This window comes from Chenopodium album, chromosome 15 (genome assembly GCF_948465745.1).
Source record: "Chenopodium album chromosome 15, dcCheAlbu1.1, whole genome shotgun sequence".
NCBI lineage: Eukaryota > Viridiplantae > Streptophyta > Magnoliopsida > Caryophyllales > Amaranthaceae > Chenopodium > Chenopodium album.
This window is the reverse complement of record NC_137848.1, coordinates 27,403,480-27,410,126: the sequence shown is the minus strand read 5'-3', so window position 1 is coordinate 27,410,126 and position 6,647 is coordinate 27,403,480. Positions and strand designations below refer to the sequence as shown.

Below are 6,647 nucleotides of genomic sequence, written 5' to 3'. Positions count from 1 at the left end.
TTGAACTTCTTGTCTCAATTAAGGGGAGTAATCAAAAGAACAGGTTCAAAATCACGATCAATTCCTCCTGCAGCTGCACGAGCCCTTTCCGCATGCCACAAATGACCTACGAATAAGAAAAAGCCTAAAACAAAATGAGAAGTAGCTAACCAACTTCTAGGAGAGATATAATTGACTGCATTGATCTTAGTAGCCACCCCACCCATAAAATTTAAGGAACCTAAAGGAGCATGAGTCATATATTCTGTGGAATGGTGTTCTTGCCAAGGTTGTATGTCTTTTTTTCAGTCGACTCAAGTCCAAACCATTTGGACCTCTTAAGGGTTCTAACAGGGGAGCGCACAAATCCTAAAACCGCATAGTTTCTCCCCCAAAAATAACTTCTCCAGTCGGAGAACACATTAGATACTTACCTAAACCAGTAGGTCCTTGAGCGGATCCCATGTTAGCCCCAAGACGTTGGTCTCTAACTAAAAAAGTAAATGCTTGAGCTTGAGAAGCTTCTGGTCCTGTAGGTCAGTAAAACTCACTAGGATAAGCAATATTATTGAACCAGCCAAAGCAACAAGCAATGAAACCAAAGACAGATAATGCACCCAAACTATAAAACAAATAAGCCTCTCCAGACCAGACAAGTGCGCGGCGAGCCAATGCAAAAGGTTTAGTTAAGATATGCCAGATTCCACCAAGTATACAAATGAAACCTATCCGTACATGCCCCTCGATTATATCTTCTAAATCGTCCACACTAACAATCCACCCTTCTCCTCCAAAAGGCGATTTTAGTAAATAACCAAAGATAATACTCAGACTAAGGGTGATGTTGGTAATTTTTCTTACATCTCCGCCGCTTGGAGCCCATGTATCATATACGCCCCCAAAATAAAGAGCCTTGAACACTAGAAGAAACGCGCCTATACCTAACAAGATTAAGTGAATGCGCAAAATTATGGTCATTTTATTTCTATCTTTCCACACATAACCGAAGAATGGAAAAGATTCTTCAAGAGTTTCATGGCCAAGTGCATGATAAATTCCCCTAAAGCCCAATATGGCCGACAAAATTAAGTGAAGGACTCCTAATACAAAGTATAGAAAAGTGTCTATAACTTCCCCGCCGGGGCATACCCCCCAACCTAGAGTAGCTAGGTGGGGAAGTAAAATTAATCCTTATTCATACATCGGCTTCTCTGGTATGAAATGAGCCACTTCAAACAGGTTCATTGCTCCGGCCAAGAATACCATTAATCCGGCATGGGCTACATGAGCTCCAAGTAGTTTACCAGATAAATTGATAAGTCGAGCATTCCTGGCCCACCAAGCGAAATCGGTGGTTTCTTGGTCACGTCCAGCTATAGTTAAAGTTCCATTAAAGAGCGTTTCCACGGGGTAGAACCTCCTTAGGGAATATAAGGTTTTCATGAGGCTGATCTTAAGCCACCATCCAAGCACGAATACCTTCGTTTAAGAGAATATTTTTGGTGTAGAAAGTTTAAAATTCAGGATTTTCTGCTGCACGAATTTCCTGGGAAATGAAGTCATAGGCATGTAAGTTCAAAGCCAGACCGACTACTCCAAGAGCACTCATCCATAAACCGGTTACTGGTACAAATAACATAAAGAAATGTAACCAATGTATAATGGAAAAAGCAACCCCAAAAATTTGGGACCAAAAGCAGTTAGCCATGACCATTGAATAAGTTTCTTTGGCTTGGGTTGGGTTAAAAGCCCGGGATGTATTTGCCCCATCACTGTCTTCAAATAAAGTACTGTCTACGGTAGCGCCATGAATAGCGCATAGTAGAGCGGCACCCAATACACCAGCAACTCCCATCATATGAAATGGATTCAGTGTCCAATTATGAAACCCTTGAAAAAAGAGAATGAATCGAAATATAGATGCTACACCAAAACTAGGTGCAAAGAACCAACCAGACTGACCTAGTGGATAAATTAGGAATATAGAAACAAAAACAGCAATTGGACTAGAGAATGCGATTGCATTATAAGGGCGCAATTGAACGGATCGAACAAGCTCGAATTCACGTAACATAAAACCTATTAGTGTGAAAGCACCATGAAGAGCAACAAAAGTCCACAGGCCGCCTAATTGACACCAACGAGTAAAGTCTCCTTGTGCTTTAGGACCCCACAATAATAATAAAGAGTGTGCTAAACTATTAGCAGGAGTAGAAACTGCTACGGTTAAGAAATTGCAACCTTCTAAATAAAAACTGGCCAATCCATGTGTATATAATGAAGTTACAAAGGTTGTACCTGTAAACCAACCTCCTAAGGCAAAATAAGCACAAGGAAAGAGCAATAGCCCAGAGCAACCTACAAAACAAAACGGTCCCTCCGTAACCAGTCATCCATACAATCAAATAAATCTTTTTCGTCTTTAGTAAATTTATCAACGGCTATAGTCATAGTGATCCTCCTATTCAACTACTTCAACCATTTCCGAGCACCCCATAGCATTTTTTGGAGTCCGAGAATTCGATCATTTAATTTATGGATGGTTTGATTTCTCGTATAAAAATAACCCTTAGCTATAAGGTTTCGAAAAAAAATTATAATTAAAATAAATCCCGAAATTCAATTATTCCTTAATTTGAACTTATTAGACTCAACTATTAATCTTTTGAAAGAGCTCGTCAAGGAACAACCAATCTACTCGCTCGTTACCGACTGATCTTCAAATCGCCCTTTTCTTTTCTTTCTATCAACGAATTCAATTAAGCTTATTGTTGCATCTTGTTCATAAAACGGAGCAAAAGAAATAAATACCTTTCGAGATTATTCTCGAATAAATGTATGTTTAGTTTTTGTCTATTTATAATTATTTTTCTCCTTCTGATCAATCGGAAATGTCAGAATATATCGTTTCACTTTAACAGATCGAAGAAAGATACAGAGAATTTTCTATTTTTTACTGAATTTTAATTCCATACGATATTCAATAAATAATAAACTACTAGGAAACTTAAAATGATAACTTCTTTCACGCATGCATTCTCTATCCCATTGTCAGAACAAAAATATGGGATGCATGGATGTAGAAATAGTTGGTATAGGAAACCACACTATCATCGCAATCTTATTTGATAGATAAGATCGAAATGCATTCCGTTTTGGAATCAAAGAAAACCAAGATTTGGAAGATGGGATTTTTAAGTTGTGATTTGAAATAACCACTAAGTTTTCTCCCTTCTAGGCGGAAGAGACTCGCCAATTTATTCCTATGGAATAACTAGGAATACAAAGATTTAATCGGAAATGTCGACAAATTTAAGTCGAGTTTAATGAAAAAAAAGGTCAACTATTCCAATTTAATCTCTATCAAATTTGTATATCAGAATAGCGGGTATATTCATGATTCAATAGGCCATATATATATATATATATATATATATATATATATATATATATATATATATATATATATATATATATATATACAGCCTTTTGCTAAAAAAATGCAAATAAAATTCAAAATATTGAATAGCTTTTAATATTAACTTATATTTCATTCTTCAAAACAAATTTTATGCAATTCACCTTAGTGACCTGATTTGTAAGCACATAGGTCTTAAAAACCTAGTAGAACAATAAGTTTTTGCTCCAAAATGTAGAGTGGTTTGGCATCCTAACATCTTAAAGTTCAACAAATATCTTCTTTTTTCGTGAGCACATGCTTCCTGCAATGTAAATAAAACCAAGTATTAATTTAAGAACACTTTCAAATTGTATCATATATGTGTAAAAGCCTTTGTAAATCACCTTAGTATGTCCATCTTTAGGCACATAGCTTTTAAAGGCTGGCTTATCAGTAAGTTGTTGGTCCAACTTTCACTTGAAAAGCTTCTTCCTGTAATGTAAAAATGATAGGCTATTAATTTAAACTCCTTTGCACTGTTAACTTGATAATTAGTGTAAAGGTAAGTCTTTCACAATGAAAAATAAATTTAGTATTCTTGGTCAATGTATAGTCACCTAGATTACTCCTGCTAACTTTAATTTAGGACAGCATAAGATACATCATTTTAACCAAAGTTCTTTGAATGCTGTAAATTAAGAGCTACTAATTTAACTTTCACTTTACCAGCAGATCGTGCACGTGAAAAACATGAACGAGGGAGATAGATTAACACTTGATCTAAAGTTTGTCCTTGTGACTTATTAATGGTCATTGCAAAGCTTAGCTTGATAGGAAATTGGCTCCTTTGAAATTGGAAAGGATATTTCTGAAAATTTGATGGCCTGAGTTAATTCTGGGTATAAATACATGCTCCCCTTAATACAGCCCGACAGAAATCACGCACTCAATTAAATTAGGGAAAAACCTTTTACATATAAGGCGTGTTCCATTGCATAAACCAAAAGAGGGCAGGAGGTTTCTGAGTAATATTATTGGGCAGTTTTCTTTAGCACAAGATTGTGAGGACTCATTCCTCCTGGACATAGTTTATTGAGGAATTATGTAGGACATACGCTGCCACTATCATCTAGAACACTGTCATAGCTTGTATAAGTTATAACTTGTCCTGGGAATCTCTCAATCATGAAAGAATTTATATTATAAACATAATCGTTTATAGGTGTCAGAACAACCCTTCTAGAAAAGATTTGAGGATCTAGAGTTCCTGAACTAAGTTTCGGAAAAGAAGATTCAAGTAATCCATCTATAGAATCATCATTAGGTTGGAAAGTCTGCATTATATGTGGAGGTAACTTAACAAAATCATTTTCCATGGTTAGCAATTCACTGTTTCCTAGTGCAAGCAGAAACTGACAGAATGAAGGATCTTCCTTAGCTCTTAGATTTTCAGTTAACCTGAACCTTCTCAAATGCTGCCATATATAAGAACTCACTACACTTGCTTCAACAGCTTCTCTTTGAGTCTTATTAAGAACAAAAGGCAACACTTGTCGAAAATCTCAACCGAAGACAATTACCTTTCCACCAAATATTAAATCACTATCGCATATGTCCTGTAATAGAAGGTCTAGAGACTCTAGATTTTGCTTGTTTTCCATTGATGCTTCATCCCATATTATAAGAGTTGTTTCTTTGATTAATGCTACCAAGCTACTTTGCTTAGAAACACTGCAGGCTAATGAAGTATCACTGTCCGTTGGAATCTTGAATCTTGAGTGTGCTGTTCTACCAGACGGAATATTTTCTTTAGCTATTTCAGATGTAGCCGTTGGTAAAACAATCTTATTCATCAGACGATTCTCAGCATACAGCGCATTATATAAGAACGTTTTTCCAGTTCCACCAAGACCATCTACAAAACATGCCCCTGGTTTTCCTTCCACTATATGTTGCATATTACATGTAAAAATTTCCTTTTGTGCTGAATTTAGTAGGCCACGGCTGTCTATACAACCATGAGGAATCGAAGCATCTAATGAATCTTGAATATCTTTTGTTCTATCAATTTGGCTATCATTGTCATCCATTAAAACAGCCAAACCACACCCAGATAATGATGTCCCCATGGCTTCTAGATGTTACTCTACTGATCTGACGGTTAGTCTTTTAATTTTATTTTGTGCACCAGAGTATTTTTGTGCAAAATCTTCTGAAAATGTAGAATAATATTTGCACCATAGTTCTTCAGGGTTACTTGGTTGGCAAAATATAAGGACAGTTGCAAATAGACGGCGCAAAGCTACAAGGAGCTGAATTTCAGTTGCTTCAGCTAAAAAATGCTTGCAGCATCATCCTCTTCCAAATTGCGAGCTCTAAGACATGCTTCCTTGAAAGTCGCACACACATAACCTTCAACTGTACATAGGTCTGTAAATGATTTTGGACTTTTGACATTTGATAACAGCAGCCGAAGGTAAAAGCGTTCACCTTCAGGAGGAGCCACAAAAGCTAATAGCCCAATCATCAGTTTTTTATTTTGTCGCTTAGACTATGATTTTGCTAAAGCATCCCACTTATAGTTTTCTGGAAATTCTCCATATAAGTAGCCTAGACCATTCTCATTAGCCGCATTCATACGGTAGAACTTTGTTAAAGGAGTCTTAGCATAAACACCGCTTGCAATACCTACATTCAAACATTCATAGGGGTGTACACAGACATTGTTCATGTCTGGAATATGAACAAACAGAGGTAACAGTGGTGGATGCATCTAAAAAAATCAAACCCTAAAATTCTCCAAACTGCTTCATATGGTGACATCCACCTTCCTGACTGAAACCGAGCAATTTCATCGCCATCTTCAGCTGAAACATTGAAGGCCACTGATCATAGCCTTTGTAAACATATTTATACAAATATTTCACCGCTTTTATAGTCGAACAAACCTCGACATTGAAATGACAGTCAAAGAGTACTGTGAGGTAAGAGTTATAAGGTACAACTCGTCGATTATCTAACTAAGCATTTATGACCTTCACCTGTTCTCCAGTATCTGTTCTTTGATAGCAAGGATAACCATCTTTATTTGTCGTTGTTTGTACGATGAATTGTTTTGGGTACCCATTTTTACAAGAAACAACATTATCTTTCTTTCTCATATAAGGGCATTTTGGATTTAATGGGCCACATGGTGCATGCATCATATGCCTTAACACAATCTTATGCAGTTCAGGTAGAGTCATAGGAGGTATCTCTGCACAAACAT

General features: G+C 36.6%; 1 pseudogene; it reads right to left on the bottom strand.

The window, feature by feature from the left end:
• Nucleotides 1-1,432: 1,432 nt before the first annotated feature.
• LOC145581018 (photosystem II D2 protein-like) lies at nucleotides 1,433-5,508 on the bottom strand (annotated as a pseudogene).
• Between the last annotated feature and the right edge of the window lie 1,139 nt (nucleotides 5,509-6,647).